Source organism: Molossus molossus, unplaced genomic scaffold (assembly GCF_014108415.1).
Source record: "Molossus molossus isolate mMolMol1 unplaced genomic scaffold, mMolMol1.p scaffold_m16_p_2, whole genome shotgun sequence".
Lineage (NCBI taxonomy): Eukaryota > Metazoa > Chordata > Mammalia > Chiroptera > Molossidae > Molossus > Molossus molossus.
Window position 1 is genome coordinate 56,283,652 of NW_023425355.1, and position 24,642 is coordinate 56,308,293.

Here is a 24,642-nt window from a genome sequence, read left to right on the forward strand (position 1 = left end):
TTTTCTGTCACTATTTCTTTGCATATATTCTCTAACGCTTGCTCATTTTCTTCTTCTTTGGGAACTCCTATGATGCAAATATTATTCCGTTCCAGTTGTCCTGCAGTTCTCTTAAGCTGTCCTCCTGTTTTTGTTTTTTCCTTTTGGGTTTCTGATTAGTTGATTTTTTTCTACCCTGTCTTCTAATTCATTTATTCAGTCCTCAGCTTTCAATTTCTTGTTCTCTCTCTTCTCCTTCGGGCTCCCCCAAGATACGAATGTTGGCACGCTTGAAGTTGTCCCAGAGGCTCCTTACACTATCCTCATTTTTTTGGATTCTTTTTTCTTTTTGCTATTCTGATTGGGGATTTTTTGCTTCCTTATATTCCAAATCGATGGTTTGCTCCTTGGATTTACATACTCTATTATTGAAGCTGTGTAAATTATTCTTTATTTCAGTTAATGCCTCCTTTAATTCTAACTGTGTATCCATGATTTCTAACTGGTCCTTTTTATGCTCTTGAGGCCCTCCCTAAGTTCACTGAGGTTCTCACTAAGTTCATTGAGCATCCTTATAAGCAGTATTTTGAACTCAGCATCTGTTAGGTTGCTTATCTCCCTTTCGCTTAGTTCTTTTCTTGGGGTTTTGTTCTGTTCTTTTACTTGGGAGCTGTTTCTTTGTATCCTCATTTTGGCTGCCTCCCTGTGTTTGTTTCTGTGTATTACTTAATGAGAGGTATGGGGCTCACTGAGACCTGATGCTGCTCGTTTGAAAGAATTTAGGAAAAACCTGAAGCAGGATCCAAGACCGGCCAATCCTATGGTTAAGCAAGTGGCAACAGCTTGGGTGGGCTTGAAAGTTGTGTGGGGCGTGGCGGGGCCTCAGGGAGTCAGCAGGGCGGGGCTACCAGTGTGAGCCATGTTGCTGGAGTCCCAGATATGGCTTCTGTCTGCCACCCCGGGAAGGGCTCACCAAAGGAACAAAGGCCTCTTACAGCACGTTTGTCCCTGAGGAAGCCCCCTCTCCAGCCCTCGCTCCAGTGCCAAAGAGCTCAATTCTTCCCTGTATGTCTCTGGCTCCCCTCGAGCTGCCTCCCCTCCGAGCTTAGAGGGAGAGAGTCCAATAAGTCCATGCGCCGGCCCTTTAGGGAGCTGCCTGGGGCTCCAGCCAGGTCAGCTTCCCTGAGCCTCAGTTTCCGCTGGTTTTTCCAGCCAGAAGTTCTGGGGACTTCTCTTCCTGGCACTGGAACCCTGAACGGGGCACCTGGTGTGGGACGGGGACCCCTCAGTCCTCAGGAAGGACCTTCCCAGCCGCGGGAGCCTCCTGATTTTTATCCGCCACACTTGGGTGTGGGACCAGCCCGTCTCGCCGCCGCTGCCGCGCCGCCCGTCCTACCAGTCTGGATGTAGCTGCTTTTTTTTAATTCCGTAGTTGTACGACTTCCACTCAGCTTGATTTCAGGCGGTTTTGAATGATGGTTGTTCTGTAGTTTAGTTGTAACTTTGATGTGGTTGTGGGAGGACGCGATACCGCGTTTACCTACGCTGCCATCTTGACCGCAGTCTGTTTCATCGTTTTGGATATCACAGTGGGCTTTGGAGCCTGCCAAATTTTCCGTGTGGTTGTAGGTGTTCTTCTGTTTGTGGCTCCCTCCCTGGGTTTGGATGACCACGGAATGACCCACCTTAAACACCACTGTTAAGTCTTACTTTCTTGATTAGAGTTGGTAGCCCAGGAATGGTACAGTTATCCTCTAGCTTTTTGCCTGGAGGCTATCAGTTGTGGTTACTTAAAGAGCCTTGGGTTCTCAGTTGAATGAAAAACTCCCTCAGGGGTTCAGCATACAGGGATTTCCCAAGGGTGGAGTAAATGCTGGCTGTTAGTGAACCTCAATTTGCATTTTAATGGCCCACCTGTGTGGGGTTAAATCTCTGAGGGAGGGGCCTCTGCCTCTCCCCAGAGCCCTGGGAAGGAGTACGATGGCCACTGTCCTGTATGGCTGCAACTCAGCAAAAGCTCTGAGCGCCCTCCAAATCCCGAGAGTTCCCACACAGTTCCAGTCCAGTCTTCCCTCCTTCTCCTGGAGCCCAAGGTGAGTGGCTGTGGCTATTTTAGCATCTGTTCCAGCTTTGCACTGTGGAGCTGCTTGGGAGTGTAACCCAGAGGGCGCTGTTCACAGCTAAGGCTGCTGCTGTCTGTGGGCCCCCAACCCCCTTTCGCACCTCCACAATCCTACTAAGATCAAGTTAGCATCCCTGGTTATATGATCCTTGCAAGCTGCTTTTCTGTTTCTTTTTCCTGTCTTTTTGTCTTTATTTTAGTTGTAATTCCAGTTTGGTCCTGGGAGACGGTCTGTGTAGCTTTCATTCACTCCACTGCCATTTTGGAATCTCAAGTTCTGGGTTATTTGTTCTGTTCCATTGATCTATATGCCTGTTCTTTTGCAAGTACTAGGCTGTTTTGATTATAGTGTCTTTGTAGTATAACCTGATATCCCATATTGTTATCCCTCCTACATTGTCCTTCTTTTTCAAGATTACTGTGGGTATTCCAGGTCTTTTTTGGTTCCATATATTCTTTTGTAGTATTTTTGCTAGTTCTATACAATATGTCCTTGGTGTTTTGATGGGGATTACATTGAATCTATAGATTGCTTTGGGTGGTATGGACATTTTAATAATGTTATTTCTTCCAATCTATGAACAAGGTATATGCTTCCACTTTTTTATATCTTCCTCTATGTCTTTTTTCAATGACCTTTAGTTTTCTGTGAAGAGATCTTTAACTTTGGTTAAGTTTATTCCTAGGTATATAAATTTGTTTGTAGTGATGGTAAATGGGATTTTTTTTTTTTTAGTTTCCTTTTCTGTGAGTTCATCCTTGGTGTATAAGAATGCCATCAATTTCTTGATGTTAATTTTGTATGTGGTTACTTTGCCAAATTTATTAAATCTAGTAGATTTTTAACAGAGTCTATAGGGTTTTTTATAAGTCATCTGCAAATAATGACAGTTTCACTTCCTCCTTTCCAATTTGGATCTCTTTTATTTTTTCTCCATGTGTAATAGCTGTGGCTAAGATTTCCAGTACTATGTAAAATAAGAATATCGAAAGTGAGCATCCCTGTCTTGTTCCTGTTCTTAAGGGAAATGCTTCTAGTTTTTGCCCATTGAGTATGATGCTGTTTGTTGATTTTTTATATGTGGCATATATTATGTCTAGATATGATCCCTCTATTATCACATTGCTGAGTGTCTTTATCAGAAATTGTTGGTGAATTTTGTCAAATGCTTTTTTAACATCTATTGATACTATCATATGGTTTTTATCTTTCATTTTGTTTATGTGGTGTATCACATTTATTGATTTGCAAATGTTGTATCATCTTTGCATCCCTGGAATGAATTCCACTTGGTCATGATGAATACTTTTTTTGATGTGTTGCTTGATCCTATTTACTAATATTTTGTTAAGGATTTTGGCATTTGTGTTCATCAGAGATATTGGCCTGTAGGTTTCTTTCTTTGCAGTGTCATTATCTGCTTTTGGAATTAGGATTATGTGGACCTCATAAAATGAATTTGGAAATCTTCTGTCTTCTTGTATTTTTTGGAATAGTTTGAGGAGAATGGGTGTTTGATCTTTGAATGTTTGGTAAAACTCCCCCATGAAGCAGTCTATACCTGGGCTTTTGTTTGCTGGGAATTTCTGGATTACATCTTCAATTTCCTTAGTTGTTATTGTTCTGTTGAAGTTGTCTATCTCTTTCTGGTTCAGTTTTTGGAGAATGTGTGTTTTTAGAATGTTTTTCATTTTGCCTAGATTGTCCAATTTGTTGGCATATAATTGTTCATAGTATGTTTTGATGATCCTTTGTATTTCTGGTGTCAGCTATTGCTGCTCCTCTTTTGTTACTGATTTTTTATTATTTGGGTCCTCTCTTTTCATTTCTTTGTGAATCTGGCTAATGGTTCTTCGATCTTGCCTATCTTTTAAAAAAAAAAACAGCTCTTTGTTTCATTCATTTTTTGGATTTTTTTTTTTTTTTTTTTTTGTCTCTATGTCATTTATTTCTGCATTGCCCTTTAGTATTTTTTTCTCTCTCCTTACTCTGGGTTTCTCTTTTTGTTTACTTTCTAGTTCTTTAAGTTGTAGAGTTAGAAAGTCAATCAGAAATTTTTCTTGTATTTTGAGGTAAGCCTGTAGTGCTATGAACTTCCATCTCAGGAGTACTTTTGCTGTGTCCCATAGATATGGTGTTGTTGTGTGTTCATTTTCATTAGTTTCCAGGAAGTTTGTAATTTCTTCCTTGATCTCCTTGGTTACCCATTCATTGTTTAATAACATGCTATTTAACCCCCATGTGTTTGAATGTTTTTGTTGTAACTGCATTCTAGTTTCATGCCATTGTGATCTGAGAAGATGCTTGATATGACTTCAATCTTCTTAAATTTGTAGAGACTTACTTTGTATCTAATATGTGGTCTATCTTTGAGAATGTCCTGTGTGCACTTGAGAAGAATGTATATTATGCAGTTTTGGGGTGAATTGTTCTATAAATATCAATTAAGTCAACTGATCTAATTTGTCATTTTAATACTCTGTGTCCTTGTTAATTTTTTTGTCTAGAAGATCTATCCAGTGGTGTCAGTGGGATGTTAAAGTCACCCACTAATATTGTATTGCTATTGATCTCTCCCTTGAAGTCCTCCAGAAGTTCTTCATATATACTGGTGCTTCTGTATTTTCTGCATATATTTATCAGAGTTGTATCCTCTTGTTGGATTGATCCTTTTAATAGTATATAGTGACCTTCTTTGTCTTTTATTATGGCCCTCATTTTGTTTTTTTTATCCTCACCTGAGGACATTTTTTCCATTTTTTGTTCAGATAGAGTGGGAGGGAGAGAGAGAGAGAGGAACATTGACGTGAAAAGGGACACGTTGAGTGGTTGCCACCCACACGAACCAACCAGGGCCGGGGACAAACTGCAACCGAGGTACATGCCCTCAGCGGGAACCGAACCCGGGTCTCTCAGGACCGCAGGCTGACGCTCTAACCGCTGAGCCAAACCGGCCAGGGCATGGCCCTCATTTTGTAGTCTATTTTATCAGATATGAGTATTGCTATTGCTACGCCGGCCTTTTTAAATTTACATTTGCTTGGAAAAAACTTTGCCCATTCCTTCAATTTCATCCTGTGTGAGTCTTTTGTTGTGCTGTGGGTCTCTTGTAAACAGCATATAAATGGGTTGTATTTTCTTATCCAATCAGCTACCTTATGTCTTTTGATTGGAGCATTTAAGCCATTGACACTTAAGGTTATAATTGATAGATACTTATTAGTTGCCATTTTTATTTTATGCATGTGTTCCTCTCTCTCTCTCTCTCTCTCTTTGTTTCTTCTTCTTCGTACAACAGTCCCTTCATCATTTCTTGCAGTGCTAGTTTGGTGGTGGTAAATTCCTTTAGTTTTTTTTTTTTTTTTTTTTTTTTTTTTGTCTGTGAATCTCTTTATTTCTCCTTCAATTTTGAATGATAGCCTTACTGGACAGAGTAGTCTTGGATTCTGACCCTTGCCTTGCATTACTTTGTACACTTCATGCCATTCCCTTCTGGCCTTCAGTGTTTCTGTCAAGAAATCAGCTGACAGTCTAATGGGAGCTCCCTTGTAGGTAACTTTCTGTCTCTCTCTTCCTTTAAGATTCTTTCTTTGTCTTTAATGATTGTCATTTTTATTATGATGTGTCTAGCTGTGGGTCTTTTGGGGTTCATCTTGCTTGGGACTCTCTGTGTTTCCTGGACTTGTGTGACTTTTTCCTTCACCAGTTTAAGGAAGTTTTCTGTTATTATTTCTCAAACAGGTTCTCTATTCCTTTTTCTGATTCTTCTCCTTCTGTTACCCCTATAATGTGAATGTTGTTACATTTTGTATTGTCCCAAAGCTATCTTACACTCTCCTCCTGCTTATTATTTTTTTTTTCCCATTTGCTGCTCTATTTGGGTGTTTTTTTCTACATTGTCTTCTAAGTTGCTGATTTGGTCTTCAGCTTCTTCTAATCTACTATTGAACCCTTCTAAGGTATTTTTCATAACAGCTATGTCATTGTTTATTTCCTCTTTATTTTTATGCATAGCTTCTACCTTTTTCTTTAAGGTTATGTAGTTCCCACTGAGCTCTTTATAATTCTTATTAAGTTGCTTGCAGTTCTCACTAAATTGTTTGAGCACCCTTAAAATCATTGCTTTGAATTCTTTATCTGACATGTTGCTTTCTTTCTTTTCATGTACTTCCTTTTCTGGTGTTTCCTACTTTTCTTTCATTGGAGTGTTGTTTCTTTGTCCCACCATTTTAGCAGTCTGGTAGTTCTAGGCCCAGTGCGGAATGTTGGGATGTGTAGGAAGGTTGGTGTGTATCAAATAAGGGTGGTGTGCCTCCCAGACTGTTTTGGTGTGTGGAAACTCTTGCCTGCTCTGGGTCCCATAGGATTGATAATGGGTGGCTGGTATTGGTCTGTATGGTAGGTGCTGCTAGGGCATGTGGGTCCAACTGGTGTGCTTATGGGGTGCATGTTTCCAGTTGGTGCACTGCTGGGGTGTGTGGGTCCTGGTGGTGCACTTCTGGGGTGCTTTGATTGCTGGTGGGGCTCAGCTCCTGATCCATTGCTGCTGATTCTGCTGTGGGCAAGTGTCAGCTCCCACTTTGCACTGCCACTGCTGTTGCTGTTTCCAGGGGTGCTCTCAGCTCCCAACCCTCTGCTGTTGTTGGAGATTGAGAATGTTCCACTCATGGAACTTTGCTGCTGATAGGGTGAGGGGTTCCACACCAAATCTGCTGCTGTAGTTGTGAGGGGCAGGTCTTGGCTGCCTGAATCTTTCTGCTGCTGGGGCTGGGGCACCACTCCTGATCAGCCTCTGCTGATGCTGCTGGGGATGCTCTTAGCTGCCAGTCTGTGCTGCTGCTGCCTGGGGATGGATGACGGCTCCCAAACCTCTGCTGCTTGGGGTGTATCTCAGCTCCTGAGCTTCAGCTGCTCTTGGGGGTGGGGCTTCACTCCCATGCAGTCACTGCTGCTGTGGGGGAAAGTGCTGGGCTCTCCAGCTGGCACTACTGCTGCTTAGGATGTGTCTCAGCTCCCAAGCCTAAGCTGCTGTTGGGAGTGGGGCTCCACTGCAGACCAGTCACTGCTGCTCTGGGGGAATTTGTTGGGCTCCAATCAGGCTTCTGCTGTGTGGGATGGCATTCGACTCCAAGACAGTTGTGGCTACTGGAGCAGGCACCTCGATGCACTGGTCCATGTTGACACAGTGGGGTCCACTGGTCTGATGGTGCAAGGTGCTCTGGTGGACTCAGGTCGCTCGCCCCTAGCTGCTCCTCACTTCCTCTTTCCAGAGAAGACCAGGGATCTTCCAAAATGGTGGGGCCTCCTGGCCACACAGAGAGAAGCTCGCTGATGAGCTACTTACCAAAGTAGCTGGCTGCTTTCTTCCCACAGCACAGGGAAACTTCTGCCACATGTTTCTGCACTACTCAAGGCTGGTCATCCACACTCACAATCACTCACTCTCTCACATGCACACCCTTGCTTCGGTCCTGCCCGCTGCCATCTTCTAGGAAAAGTTTAAATATGCTTTTATTGATTTTTTTTTTAGGGATATAGATAGAAACATTGATGTGAAAAAGAAACATCAATCAGCTGCCTCCTGCATGTCCTCTATTGGAGATCAAGCCCACAACCTGGGCATTTGCCCTGAGCAGAAATCAAACCAGGACCTCTCAGTCCATTTGATGATGCTCAACCCACTGAGCCACAGTGGCCAGGCTACATACAGTCTGTTCTTAAATGGCAATACTCTGTGGTCCAGATTGGTAGTTTTGTGACTTTGCCAGTGAAATAGTTATGGAAGAACCCTTTTAAAAATCATTTTGTGTCAAGAGAAAAATGGTGGCGGAGTGAATAGAAGGTACAAAGACCATCTCCCAGGACCAAACTGGAATTACAATGAAAATAAGGAAAAATCATCAGGAAAAAGCAACAGAAAAGCAGCTTGGAGGACCACATAACCAGGGACACTGACCCAATCCCGGTAGATTTGCAGAGATGCGACAGGGGTCTGGGAGCCCACAGTCGGCAGCAGCCTTAGCTGTGCGCAGTGACCTTAGCTGTGAACAGCGCCCTCGGGTTAAACTCCCAAGCAGCTCCACAGTACAGAGCCAAGACAGAGGCTAAAATACCACAGCCACTTACCTTGGGCTCTGGCAGAAAAAGGGCAGACTGGACGGGAACTGTGTGGGGACACTTGGGATTTGGAGGGCACTCAGAGCTTTTGCTGAGTTGTGGCCATGCAGAGCTATGGTAATCTTACTCCTTCCCAGGGCTCTGGGGAAATGCAGTGGCCCCGCCCCCCCGGGAGATTCAATACCACCTGCTGGGCATTGAAACGAAAATTGAGGCCCATTAACAACCAGCATCTGCCCCACCCTTGGGAAATCCACTTACTCTGAGTACTTGAGGGAGTTTTTAATTCAACTGAGAAGCCAAGGTTCTTCAGGTAACCTCCACTGATAGCCACCAGGCAAAAAGCTAGAGGATAACTGTACCATTCCTGGGCTACCAATTATAATCCAGGAAGACTTGACAATGGTGTTTAACGTGGGTCCTCCCTGGCTCCCCAGACTCAGGAGAGGGAGCCACAAACAGCAGAACACCAACACCCACAAGAAAAATTTGGCAGGTTCCAAAGCCCATTGTGCTAGCCAAAATGGTGAAACACAGAGACAAAAGCCAAATGAAGAAACAAGAGACCTCTACCAAAGTTAAGATAAATGAGGTGCAGTTAAACAAGTTAACAGAACTAGAATTCAGAGCCATGATCTTGTGAAAGCTCAACAGCATGTGTAAGGACACGAGCACATGAGTACAGACATAGATATGTTGAAAATCAACCAGCTGCAAATTAAAAATCATGAATACGGAATGAAAAATGACATATCAGAAATAAAGAACACATTGGAAGGTCGAAATAGTAGAGTAAAGGAAGCTGTGGACTGGATCAGTGAATTATAAGATAGGGTAGAAATAATCAACTAATCAGAAAACCAAAAGGAAAAAACAAAAATAGGAAGACAGTTTAAGAGAACTGTGGGACAACTGGAAATGTAATAATATTCATATCATAGGGGTCCCTGAAGAAAAAGAAAATGAGCAAGGGTTAGAGAATATATTTGAAGAAATATTGACAGAAAACTTCCCTAATTTGGTGAAGGAAGAAGGCATTCATGTTTAAGAAGCACAGAGAGCCCCAAATAAGAAGAACCCAAACAGGCCCACACCAAGACACATAATAATCAAAATGCAAAAAATTAAAGACAAAGAGAGAATCCTAAAAGCAGCAAGAAATAAGTAAAAGGTTACCTACAAAGGAACCCTCATAAAGCTCTCAGCTGACTACTCAACAGAAACACTACAGGCCAGAAGGGAATGGCATGAGGTAAACAAGGTAATGAAAAACAAGGATCTGAATCCAAGACTACTCTACCCAGCAAGGCTATCATTCAAAACAGAAGGTCAAATAATATTAGCACCAAACAAGCATGCAAGAAATGTTAAAAGGACTGCTGCAATTAGCAGGAGAAATAGGAAGGAAAATATAACCACACTAAACAAAAATGGCAATAAATAAATACATATCAATAATCACCTTAAATGTAAACAGACTGAATGCTCAGATAAAAAGACACAGTAGCTGATTGGGTAAGAAAGCATGACTCATCTATATGTTGTTTAAAAAATACCCACCGCACAACAAAAGACTCACATAGGTTGAAAGTGAAGGGATGGAAAAAAATCTTCCAAGCAAATGGAAAGGGAAAAAAAGCTGGGGTAGCAATACTCATATCTGATAAAATACATTACAAAATGAAGGCCATAACTAGAGACAAAGAAAGCCACTACATAATATTGAAAGGATCAATTCAACAGGAAGATATAACCTTGATAAACATATATACACCTAATATAGGAGCACCAAAATATATTAAAAATCTTCTGGAAGACTTCAAAGGAGAAATCGATAGGAATACAATCATAGCAGGGAACTTCAACATGCCGCTGACATCACTGGATGGATGCCCTAGACAAAAAATTAGCAAGGAAACAGAGACTCTAAACGATGCCCTAGAACAAATGGATTTAATAGATATATACAGAGAATACACCTGAAAACTACAGAATTCACATTCTTCTCAAGTGCACATGGGACATTCTCAAAGATAGACCACATGTTAGGACATAAACTAAGTCTCTACAAGTTCAAGAAGACTGAAATCATATCAAGCATCTTCTCAGATCACAATGGCATGAAGCTAGAAATCAATTGCAACAAGAACATGCAAAGACATTTGAACACATGTAGGCTAAAAAGCATGTTATAAAACAATTAATGGGCTACCGAGAAGAGCAAGGAAGAAATGAAAGACTTCCTGGAAACCAATGAAAATGAACACACAACAACACAAAAAGCCTATGGGATGCAGCGAAAGAAGTTCTGAGAGGGAAGTTCATAGCACTACATGCCTACCTCAAGAAACAAGAAAACTTGACTATATAACCTCACAACTTAACGAACTACAAAGCAAATAAAAAGAAAACCCTAGAGCAAGTAGAAGGAAGGAAAAAGCAATGATCAGAGCAGAAATAAATGACAGAGTCCAAAAAAATACTCAAAGGATCAATGAAACAGAGCTGGTTCTTCGAAAAGATAAACAAGATTGATGGACCCTTAGCTAGACTCACCAAGAAACAAAGAGAGAGAAACCAAATACTCAAAATCAGAAATGAAAAAGGAGGAGTAACAATTGACACCACAGAAATACAAAAGATCACTAACAACTACTATGAAAAGTAATATGGCAACAAATTTGACAATCTAAGCAAAATGGACAAATTTCTAGAAATGCATAGTCTCCCAAAACTGAACTGGGAAGAGATAGAAAACTTGAACAGACCAATAACAACTAAGGAAATTGAAGATGTAATTAAGACTCTCCCAGCAAACGAAAGCCCAGGCCCGGATTGCTTCCTGGGGGATTTTACCAAACATTCAAAATAAATAAATAATAATAATAACAATAAAAAACTAACACCCATTCTCCTCAAACTATTTCAAAAATTTTAAGAAGTGAGACTTCCAAACTAGTTTTATGAGGCCAGCATAATTCTTATTCCAAGACTAGAAAAAGACATTACAAAGAAAGAAACTACAGGTCAATATTCCTGATGAACATAAACGCCAAAATCCTGAACAAAATACTAGCAAATCAGATCCAGCAATACATCAAACAAATTATTCACCATGACCAAGTGGGATTTATCTCAGAGATGCAAGGCTAGTACAATATTCGTAAATCAATAAATGTGATACACCGCATAAATAAAATGAAGATTAAAAACCACATGATCATATCAATAGATGCCAAAAAAGCCTTTGACAAAATCCAGCATCCTGTTGTGATAAAAATGCTCAGCAATGTGAGAATACAGGGATCATATCTTGACAAAATAAAGGCCATATATGAAAGACCTACACCCAACGTCATACTCAATGGGCAAAAAAATGAAAGCATTTTCCTTAAGAATAGGAACAAGACAAGGATGCCCACTTTCGCCACTCTTATTGAACATAGTACTGGAAGTCAGCCACAGCAATCAGACAGGAAGAAAAAACAAAAGGGATCCAAATTGGAAAAGAGGAAGTCAAACTGTCATTATTCGTAGACGATATGCTACTATATGTAGAAAACCCCAAATTCTCCATCATATATTTACTAGACTTAATAAATGAATTTGGCAAAGTAGCAGGATACAACATTAATGTCAAGAAATTGATGGCATTGTTATACACCAATGATGAACTCACAGAAAGAGAAACTAAAAAAAAAAAAAAAAAAAAAAAATTTCATTTACCATCGTGGCAAAAAATTAAGATACCTAGGAATAAACTTAACCAAAGAAATAAAGGACCTGTTTGCAGAAAACTACAGGTCATTGAAAAAAGAAAGAGAGGAAGATATAAAAAGTGGAAGCACATACCTTGTTTATGGATTGGAAGGATTAACATCATTAAAATGCGATCTATAGATTCAATGAAATCCCATCAAAATACCAATGTCATACTTCACAGAAGTAGAACAAATACTTCAAAAGTTTATATGAAAACAAACAAGACCTCGAATAGCCACAGCAATCTTGAAAAAGAAAAACAAAGTTGGAGGAATCACATTACCAGATATCAGGTTATACTACAAAGCCACTCTAATCAAAACAGCCTGGTAATGGCACAAGAATACGCATATAGACCAGTGGAACAGAACAGAGAACCCAGAAATGGATCCAAGGCAATATGCTCAATTAATATTTGACAAAGGTGGCAAGAGCATACAGTGGAGTAAAGACAGCCTCTTTAATAAATAGTGTTAGGAAAATTGGACAGCTACATGCAAAAAAATGAAACTAGAACAGCAACTTACACCATACATAAGAATAAACTCAAATGGATAAAAGACTCAAATGTGACTCACGAATCCATAAAAATCCTAGAAGAAATGTAGGCATCTAAATTTCAGACATCATATGCAGTAGAATTTTCACTGATATATCACCTAAGGCAACAGAAACAAAGAAGAAAATGAACACATGCGTCTACATCAAACTCAAAATCTTCTGCACAGCTAAAGATACAATCTTCAAAATGGAAAGGCAACCCACTGTATGGGAGAGTATAACTGCCAATGATATATTAGATAAGGGGTTAATTTCCAATATGTATAGAGTGCTCATACAACTCAACAAAAAGAAGACAAGGAACTCTATTAAAAAATGGGCAGAGGAACTAAATAGACACCTCTCCAAACAGGACATACAAATGATTAAGAGACATATGAAGAAATGTTCAACATCACTAATCATCAGAAAGATGCAAATTAAAACAACAATGAGGTATTACCTCACCCCTGTCAGAATGGCTGCCATCAACAAATAATCAAACAAGTGTTGGCCCGGGTGTGCAGAAATGAGGACTGTTGTACACTGTTGGTGGAAATGCAGATTGGTGCAGCCACTATGGAAAACAATACGGAATTATCTGAAGAAGTTAAAAATTGAACTTCCATTTGACCCAATGATCCCACTTCTAGGAATATACCCTAAGAAACCTGAAACACCAATCAGAAAGAATATGTGTACCCCCATGTTTGTAGCAGCAGCACTATTTGCAATAGCTAAGATCTGGAAACAGCCCAAATGTCCATCAGTAGACGAATGTCCAAAAAATCTGACTTACATATATTCAATGGAATACTATGCAGCCGTAAGAAAGAAATATCTCTCATCCTTTGAGATGACATGGAGGGACCTGGAAACTGTCATCCTAAGCAAAACAAGCCAAACAGAGAAAGACAAGTATTATATGATCTCACTTATTTGTGGAATATAATGAACATAACAGTCTGATGAATGGGGTAGCTCCAGAGATGTGGAAGTGGGGTACAGACTGACAATCTCCAGAAGAGGGGGTGCTGGGGGAGAGATAAACCACAGAATTTATATGCATGTGTGCATGAACAGTGGACATGGACAATAAAGCTGGGGACAGGGCGAAGAGGAAAGGGGAGGGGGGAATCAGTGGAGTAAAAAGGAGAGACATGTGTAACAAAAATAAAAAAAAATTAAATTAAAAAATAAATAAATAAATAAATAAAAATCATTTTGTGGCTTTTATTTCCTCTCCTAACCAATGTATATAAACTCAGAATGTTATTGTTATCACTCGTAATATTAATCATTCAGTTAATTAAATCTTAATTCACATGATCATCTGACATTTTATCTTTTCAAAATTAATATCTATCTATCTATCTATCTATCTATCTATCTATCTATCTATCTATCTATAGGCTTAGCATACCCCTAAATATGTTTTTAGGGATATAGTTCTTTCAACTTTTAACATTACAGAAATGAAATGAAGAAGTAATATTTGGGGGTCACATACTTACTATAAACAGGAGATAATTGTCATGTCTCCTTCTTTAGAATATGAGAACAACAGAATATTGTTCATGCGATAGTATATCATATTTTCCTATATAAATAAAATATTTCTGTAACAGGGTATTAAAAGATAATTGGAGCTAGGAGAGTAGGTATAAATACATAAATGTTAGAGCAAGAAAATACTATGTATTCTATAATGTTTTGACCAAAATAAATTAGTAGACCCTAAAATAAACAATTAATTATTCTGCACTTCATAATAATGCCCTTTCATGTCATCCTTCATACTCTTTCTCCAACTTAGATCCATGTTCCATAGATATAACTTTAATTTAAAAATTAATATTAAAAAACTCTATACCAGTTGAAAAGTAAATAGCATACTACTATTTTTCAATAATGCAAATGTTTCAGTATTAAAAGACTGGCCAATATATCAAAATTATTCACTTAGATAAATAAGCTCACCATTTTTTATTTTCTTATTATTTAATAGTAATTTAGGGCCCACAATATGGTGTGGAACCCATTATCCTTTCAAACTAGAAAAAAATTGGACAGCTATGTAGGTGAAATTTTCAATCCTCTTATGATTTTATACATCTTTCCTAAAAATGAATTATGGAGTGCCACCCCATAGTTTTCAATACTTTATTTCCCAATAGGGACCATTTTAAATGGGAATAACCATATGATTTGGCAAAACTTATGAGCACATGTTTAAAACTAAACCAGATCATAAATATTCTAGTATTTAAAAAATTTCTTCATTTTGTAAAGAAATTCTATTACATTTACCTTTGCAAAAGCTGAAAATCCATTCCCAATTTTACTCAATGGAATTGGTTTCATTGGTTACTTGGCTTGCTTATTATTTATTTATTTATTTATTTATTTATTTATTTATTTATTTTTAGAAGTGTGTGTAGTAGGCAGAGTATTAAATACCTTGATTGCCTTTTTATTCATCTTCATTTTCTACAGACGTGTAGTTTCCTCATTTATTTTATAAGGCAGGTGACGTGGTATACTCTATAATCTGTATTAGTAAGGACATTTTGCATTAAAGAAAGAGTACTCCAAATTAATCACAAAGGAGTACAATAAGGACAGAACCTAAGAGCTTCCCAGTAAGCTTTTCAGGTTGAAAATCTAGATTTCCATTCTAATGCAACTTTTGAAGGATGTTTATCAACATTTGCCTGACATTAGCTTTAATCTCTTTGAGAGTCTTAGGCATATGTAAATTAAAAGCAAGAATGCTTTATAATGCCACAAAATAAGAAATACCACTCAAATCAGTACTCTAATCTATCCAGCATAACCTTATTCTAAGGAACATACTGGCAAAGGACATTACTGTCCTATGAAATATCAGTCTCTAAATCAGATCTGGCCTGAGACAGACAGTGTCCACTCCTGACCAACATCTGTGTTCTACTTTCTTCCTGAACACACAAGTTGACTACATTTCCCAGTCACCATTTCCATTTGGTATGGTTAGGTTTATGAGTTCTGGCTGAAGAAATGTGGAGTGTGAGCAAAAGCGGTATTTGACATTTCCAGTCTTCACCCCTAAAACTTACCACCAATTACCCTCAATCTTCTTCCTTGTTCACTGGCTAAAAGAGAGCAGACTCAAATATGGAAGGAGCCTAGGACATTCATCCCATGGAATATTATAAAGTCATAAAAATATTAGAAATTTTTAACCACATAAGCATATTAGATATGCTGATCATTATCTACAAGCACAATGCCCTGAAAAGAGCATCCTTATCCATGACCCTACCAACCCACTCCCTAATGCTTGCAGCCACAGTTAATTGGATCAGAATTAGACATCCAACCTCAGAGACAACCATACTCACCATACTCTCTTATTCTCTCTCTCTCCTTCCCTCTTTCATCTCCCTCTCTATCTCTCTCAGAAATTTAGACACAGAAACCCAGTCAGCTAGTGAAGTTAAGACGCGTGGTCCTATTGAGCCATACCTGCAGTTAAAGAATAATTAGGGGAACCAATGAAGAAATCCTATTTAAAATGAAGACTGAAAATGGAGCATGTGTGCAGAGAAAAAGAGAAATGAGATATCATGTGGCCCCAGAAAGAAATAGAACAATGAAGAGAGTTCCATCTCTCATTAGGTCTCTGACTGCCACTTCCTTTCCCTGTGAGCTTATCCTGTGTCATTTTTAGAAACATCCTTTTCACTTGATTTAATTTTAAAGCATTTATTTTCCCATTGAGCAGATAATCTCTAAAATAAGCAATTTCCCATGTTGGGGGAACAAACAGGACTCATATATATAGCACAATCACAACTGTGTACTTTCCCCTTCCACACAAAAACAAAATCAAGTTTAACTCCAAATCACACTGCACAGAGATCTGAATAGAAGAAACAAACTTTAAAAATTATTGATTTGAGAGAGAGAGAGAAAAAAATACAACAACATTGACTTGTTATTACACTTATTTATGCATTCATTTGTTCTGACTGGGGATCAAACTGTAACCACCTTGCTGTATCAGGACAATGCTCTAACCAATTGAGTTACCTGGCCAGGGACAGATACAGAAATCTTAATGGAACCTATATTTGGGTGATAGAATTTGTAGTTATTTTTCTTTGTGATTTCCTGTGGCTTTTTTTCCCCATGTTTGAAATGAAGGTATACTACTTTTATAACGTTTTTCATGATCTGGCCTCTGCAGGCCTCTCTGGATCACTACTGCTATTGTCCCCAATGCCCTCTATGCTCTGGTTATCCAAACTCAGATGCAGTTTCCCAGTTGTGCAATTTTCTTTCAGGCTTCTATGTCCTTGTAAACATTTTAGCAAAAGAAAAAAAATATATATATATATATATATGTAGTGTAGATCTAAAGTAAATAAAGGAAGGAGAGAGAGAATAAAGAATGAATCTAAGGAAAATGAAGAGAGTAGAAGGGAAAGAAATAGAATAAGAAAGAAAATTTAATAGATAGGTAGATGGTAGATAGATATAGCTGTATATGCAAGGGTAGAGGGTCATTCATTAGTTGCTTTGGAGGTCACTCTGGCCTCCCTTGCTGTAAGATGTCTAGATCTGATCTAGTCAGCAATGATATACTGTATTTTTTCAGCTTTTCGTATTACTAGAAAACAAGCCCATTAAGCATATGTACAAACAAGTATGTATTCAGTGTGTCAAAAATATGTTCCTCTTTCTTAAGACTCTTACACAGAAATGCAGGGGATAACAAGTTAATTGGGGATAAAGTTATATGAGGAGTTGCCACAATATTAAAGATAAACCAATTGACAGGGCATGGGGAGCTTAGAAGTAAATGGATTTAGTTTAGTGATTGTCTTAGTCCAATCCAGAAGTTGCAACAAAATTGGGTACCATAAATTGGGTAGCTTATAAAAAACAGAAATATGTTTTCACTGTTCTGTAGGCTGCCAGTCCAGGATCATATGCTGACATCATTGGGTTCTGGTTAAGGACTGACTTCTTCAGGCTTGTACACTGCCAACTTCTTGCAGTGTCTTCATGTGATGGAAGAGGCTAAGGAGAATCTGAGGTCTCCTTTGGATGGGTACTAATCCCATTCATGAGGGCTCTGCCCTCATGGCCTAATCATCTTCCCAAGACCCCACTTAATAGCATCAACTTGGGCATTAGGTTTTCAACATATAAATTTGGGGAAGATATAAACAACCATGTCAAAGCACCACTACCCAACCATCCACACAAGTGACACACTCAATGAGCGGACTCAGTGGGTTCCAGAGTCCTGCTGAACTAAGTCTTGCTCTGTGTGGTGGGCCCCTATACAGCTGATCCTCCAAGGTAGTCAGAGGTCAGTGGCCAGTGGGCAGTGGGCAGTGGGCACACCAGTCCTTATAGCTGATCAGCCTGAGTAAATCTCTCCTATTGATGTGCCAACAGCAATCAAGACTCAATTACAACAGAATGGTAGACAGTCCATACAAGGGGTACACCTCATGGGCCCAGCTGCAGTGACCAGGGTGGCTGTGCCACTGAACCCTAGAGTACACCTACTATAATAGGCCACAGTAGGAAGCTTAGGAGGCAAAGCAACTCTGCCTAATACATAGAAACAAACACAGGGAGGCAGCCAAAATGAGGAGACAAAGAAACATGCCCCAAATTAAAGAACAGAACAAAATTCCAAGAGAAGAACTAAATGAAGTAGAGATAAGCAATCTAACAGATGCAGAGTTCAAAACACTGCTTAAAAGAATGCTCAATAAACTTAGTGAGGTTCTCAAGAGCATAATAAAGGACCAGTCAGAAATGAAGGATGTAACAACTGAAATAAAGAATAATTTACAGGGAATTAATAGTAGAATAGGTGAAACTAAGAAGCAAACTATCGATTTGGAATATAAGGAAGCAAAAAACACCCAATCAGAACAGCAAAAATAAAAAAGAATCCCCCCAAATTAGGATAGTTTAAGGAGACTCTTTGACAACTTCAAGCATGCCAACATTTGTATCACAGGGGTACCAGAAACAGAATAGAGAGAGTGAGAAACTGAAGACCTATTTGAAAAAATAATGACAGAAAACATCTCTAACTTGGTGAAGGAAACAGACATACAAGTCCAGAAAGCACAGAGTCCCAAACAAGATGAACCCAAAGAGGTCCATACATCATCATCAAAATGCAAGAGGTTAAAGACACAGACAGAATCTTAAAAGCAGGAAGAGGAAAGCAGTTCATTACCTACAAAGGAGCTCCCATGAGACTGTCAGCTGACTTCTCAAAAGAAACTTTGCAAGCCAGAAGCAAATGGCAAGAGATATCCAAAGTTATGAAAAGCAACAACCTACAGCCAAGAATACTCTATCCTGAAAACGTATCATTTAGAATCGATGGACATATCAAGAGTTTCCCAGACAAGAAAAAGCTAAAGGAGTTTATCACACCAAACCAGTTTTACGTGAAATGTTGGTGGGTCTTCTTGAAGAAGAAGAACAAAAATATGAACAATAAAATGACAATAGACACATATCTATCAATAATTGAATCTACAAAGAAAATGAGCAAGCAAAACAGAAACAGACTCATAGATACAGAGAACATTTTTTGGTTTCCAGATGAGAAGAGGCTGGAGGGATGGGTTGAAAGGGTGAAGGAATTCAGAAGTACAAATTGGTTGTTAGAGTGATGATCCTCAAAGGGAAGGGGGGAGGGAGGGTGGGAAGAGATAAATCAAAGAACTTCCATGCATATATGCATAACCAATGAACACAGACAGTGTGGGGAAGGCAGGAGCAGGGCCGGAGTAGGGAGGACAGGGTCAATAGGGAAAAGAGGGGGAGACATCTGTATTACATTCAACAATAAAGATAAGTTTAAAAATAAAAATATACATATAACATAACATAAAACCTGAACTACTAATTAGAACATGAAGAATATATAATTATCACAGCAAATGAAACATTAACTCTCCTAAGGTTAGGCCACCTAATAAACAATAAAATTCAACTTTGTGCTGTGCTCTAAAGCTCATTTTATGCAGAGACAGCACAGGGAGATAAACAAGGGAAAGTCAACTTCAAGAGTATATAGAGATTTCATGCACTTCTTTGACTTCTTAAAATTACATCTATTTTTGGCAAAAATAATGTTAAACCTGAAATTATTTTCTGCATTATTGTCAATACTCAGAAAGAAAACCACCATGGATTCACAAGATGCAGTGTAAAAATGGCTGGTTGGAGCTTAAACCAAATTTAGATTGTATTTTTATCTTTGAATCATAAACATAAAATGAAGTTAGATTTATTTTAGATTTATTTCATAATTAGTCAGAGACAGACAATATGAAAGAAAATATCAAAACTACCATAGCTTCACAATGTGACCCAAAGCAAGGTAGATTTCTAAGTTGTTGTATCATAAATCCTGTTTCTATGAAGGGTTTTGTTCTTAAATTCATTTATTTAATAAACTTATCCTAAGCATATATTGTGTATCATAGTTTAGTCTTTTAATGACCTAAGACTGCCTATTTAACTATACTTGCCTGCCATGATCACTAACCCTTGACATAAAGGGATATGCGGTGTCTTCCTCATTTTCCCTCAGTTATTGAAAATTCTGAAAGAATCATGATTGCTCAACTTAAATTCATCTGACTTGTTTGTGGACCATACCTAGAATTAGTAATCTTGCAATTAATTAGAATACAACTAAATGGATAGTTCAATTGAGCAGGATACATTTTTTTTTAATCCTCACCTAATGACCACACTTAGAAAGAGGGAGAGAGAGAGAGAGAGAGAGAGAGAGAGAGAGATCAATTGTTTGCCACCCATATGTGCCCTGACCAGGGGATGGAACCTGCAACCCAAATATGTGTCCTGACAGGGGATCAAACCAACAATCTTTCAGTGCATGGGACAATGTTCCAACCAACTAAAGCACTCCAGCTGGGCTGAGCAGGATGCTTTCAGTGGAGGAGTAAATGACAAGTCAAGCCACAGAATAACAGAAATAGTAAAGCCAGAGGTAAATATCATTTACCTCTATTCCCTCACCTGACTGTTAAGAAAAATGAGGTTGAGAGGAAGAAAGAGACATTTTCAAGATCACACAGCTATTTAGTTACAGAACTGGACTTGGACTCTGTAAATCCAGTGTTTTGTCAACTACTCACAGAAGGCGATCCAAAATTTGCAAAGGATACCCTAGGAGCACTAGACATTTTGTTCACTCTATAATATTGTTTATACCTGAATTGCTGTACAATAAAAATTTATGTTCAAAATGATAACCCTGACATTCGGTAAGATTTTCTTTTTTTTTTCTTTATCCTCACCCAAGGACGTTTTTCCATTTTTTGTTCAGATAGAGTGGGAGGGAGGGAGAGAGAGAGAGAGAAGCATCTACGTGAAAGGGACACATCGAGTGGTTGCCACCTGCATGACCCAAACAGGGCCGGGGACAAACTGCAACTGAGGTACGTGCCCCTAGCGGGAACTGAACCGGGGTCTTTGGACCGCAGGCCGATGCTCTAACCGCTGAGCCAAATGGGCCAAGGCAAGATTTTCAATTATAAAAGGTTAAATTATGATCATAGGGATTAAAATGGGAAGTAAATTCATATTTAAGAATGATTTTCAACAAGAATGTCAATCTCTAAAAAGTTCTATTTAACTTTAAGCTAACCACCAAGTCCAATTAACCAGAACCCCCAGTTTTCAGGGCATTTAGGCTCATCAAGATTTTAATATAAATAGAATAAAGCCTAGATTATGTCTCTAGGCAGGACAATTTTACTGAACTATAAATATTTACCAAGAGATGAAAAGGGATGACTTACAGTTCTTTATATGGTTTATATTTCAGAGACAAGTTATTATAGTGCAAAGAATATTAGATTAATTGCATGAAGACACACATTTCATCTCTAACTCTTGTTTTAACTGCTGTGTGAACACATTTTTAAAAGTTCCCAAGACCCAGTTTCTTAATCTTTATATTGGGCATAATTTCTATTATGTTTACCTCTCAGGTTTTTTTTTTTTTTTTTTTTTTAAGTTTAAAATAAGATAATGACTTAAAGGACTTTGGACAATAGAAAATTATACTTATTTAAATATTCATGTATGCTTACATACATATGTAAATATGTACAATATAATATCTAAAATCTGAGTCTTTTGAATATAATATATGAGAAAAAGTATTTAGCTATAAGTGTATCTACTAAAAGGCAACCAGTTATGTTGCCATAAATGTATCTAAGTTATGATCCTATTCAGGATAGTAAATCACAAAATTTGAAAGATTAAACTGCCATAGATAAAACAAAACAATTATTTTAGTTGAAAGGTGGAAGAAATAACAGATTGTGAAGATTTTTTTCCCAGAAGAAAGTCAATTTACTTAGGAGGCCAATATTATGCCACAAAAGGAAAGAATCAATGATATCTGTGATTTTATATTGTACTTGATAGTTTGATAGTTAAATTGGAAATAATCATAAGTTAGCATTTATGTTGTCAATGAAAGCCCTATGCATACATGTCACTATTAAGTATCTTCATTTGTAACAGGAGAGTGCCTAGTGTTTTGTGTATGCCAGATAGAGACAGGAAGTCTAAATTATAATCTTTGTTTGGCCAATGATACATGCTTGCTTTTAGGAATATGACTTATAGTTGAGATCCAACTTTAAAAATACCTCCATCTGCCCAGCCAGTGTGGCTCACTGGTTGAGCGTCATCCCATGCACCAAGAGGTCACTGGTTTGATTTCTGGTCAGGGCACATGCCCAGGTTGTGGGCCAAATTCCCAGTGGGGGGCATGCAGGAGTTGGCCAATCATTGTTTTTTCTCATCAATGTTTCTATCTCTCTCTAAAATCAATAAAGAAAAAAATGTAAATAACTCCATCTGATATGAGATTCACAAAGGCAAAGATCTGGCACCTAAGAGATTGATTATTCCTTGGAGGCAGTGTCATCAGTAGCTGTATGCCCTTGTAAAACTTGGCAACCTAGGAAACCTGTACCACAGTGTGGAATTATGTTGTTTTCTTTATTTTAAAAAATATAATTTTTTTATTGATTTTTAGAGAGAGAGAGGAACAGAGAGGGAGAGAAACATTGATATATGAGAAAAACATCAATTGTTATCTCACATGCACCCCACCCAGGGACCTGAGCATGTGCTCCAACTGGGAATCAAACCTGGTGACCTTTTGGTGCACAGGATGACACTCAACTGAACCACACCGACAAAGGTGCATCCTGGTTTGTTTGTTTTTTTCCAGCATTATGTGACCATCACTGTAAGTCTCCTTATTCTAATTCTTTTTTTGTTTTTAATCCTCACCTGAGGATATATTTTATTGATTTTTGAGAGAGGAGAAGGGACAGGGGAAGGGAAAGAGAGAAAGAAGAGAAACATTGATTGGTTGCCTCCCATATGCGGCCCCACCCGAGATCGAACCTGCAAATTCAGTATGTGCCCTGATGAGGAATTGAACCAGAGACTTTTTGGTGCACTGGACATTGCTTACCAACTAAGCCACACTGGCCAGGGGAAGTTTCCTTATTCTCGATCATTAAGGAAATTTTATCTCTAACATGGGATGTTGATTTATTTCTGTCAACCATATCACCATCCTTGTGACTATAGTGTAGCTCCTCGCTGTACATAGTCCCTCCCCTTTTTTCACTCCTTCCAATTTATATAAAAGTCTGTTCTGATTGAGCTTCAATCTACTATTCCATTTACAAAAGAGTGGTCTCTGAAACCTTCTGTTTCCATTTTCTCACCTCTTAACAATTCTTCAAACCCATTGCAATCTAGCTTCAATTTTATCACTGTACTGAAATTGGTTGCTTAAAATTCAGGAAGTCTGTAGGTGACAGAATCAGTGGTCTTCTCATCCACACTCAATTTGACCCTTCTGAGACATTTGAAAATCATGACGACCAGTCCTTGAAATATTTTCCTCTCTTGTTCTCTTCTATGATTACTCCTCAATAACTTATGCTGGCTTTTTCTCCATATTGACTCTTAAGATGTGTTCTCATGGTTTGCTTTATAGTCTTCTTCTTGCACTAAACTCTCTGTCTAGGCCTTTCAGTATTTCCTCCATCATTCATAGAAATCTAATTTTTTCTACCTATGAAATTCTTAATTATCCATGTCTATCATGAGCTCTGGAATCCGACAGAATTAGAATTTGTCTGCTCTATTACATACTAAATGGTGACCTTGCTGCATATTGTTCAACTTCTATAAGCCTTAGTTTTAAAAACTTAAAATTGGAATAAATGTGATAATAGCTTGGCAAAATGTTTGGCACATAGTAAACACTAGATAAGTGTTAGGAGAAAAACTTTTTCTCTTTATCTTCCTCTTATGGGTTCCAGATCTATCTTTTCAAATATTTATTGGATATTAGACATTTCAAACTGAATGTTCCCCATTGATGTTTTAGTCTTTTCAAAAAAGCAAAAACAAACAAACCTTATTATCTGCTTATACCAACTATTGTGTCTGATTTCATAAATCTATTCCATCTGTAGCTCCCTGCATAGTTGCTCTGTCTGTCCATATACCCTGTTGAACAGTATGAGCCAAACACTAAGGAATCAAAGATATAGTCCTTTATTCAAGTTTCAATAGAGCATAAAGACAAATAAATAAAGTATTTGGAATGCAATAACAAAAATGAATAAGGTTTTCATAGATGTATGCACAGGGTGCTATGACACCACATATAAGGGAGAAGTTGCTGTAGGAAAGTGAAGGCAGGGAAAAGGAGGATATCTAAGAGGTATCTTCAACTCCTCTCCCCTCTTCTCTCATATTACATCTAGCCAGAACACCAGCAATATTATTAACCTCAATGTGATTAACATTTTAGAGTAAAGGCTGTCTATCCCACTAGAATGTAAGCTCCATAAAGGCAGAGATTTTTTTAGTTTTGTTTTCTGCTGTAGCCTCAGCAACTAGAACAGTGGCACTCAATACAGATTTTTCAAAGCTTGTTAAAATTTATCTATGCCAGAATTAATTAACCACAGCATTTATAATGAACTATTTTTCATTGAAAATATTACAT

The 24,642-nt window shown here is 38.3% G+C and overlaps 1 protein-coding gene across 3 annotated transcripts in view; it reads right to left on the reverse strand.

The window, feature by feature from the left end:
- TENM1 (teneurin transmembrane protein 1) overlaps positions 1-24,642 on the reverse strand; it is an 883,219-nt gene that overhangs the window by 498,523 nt on the left and 360,054 nt on the right. The window lies entirely within an intron of this gene.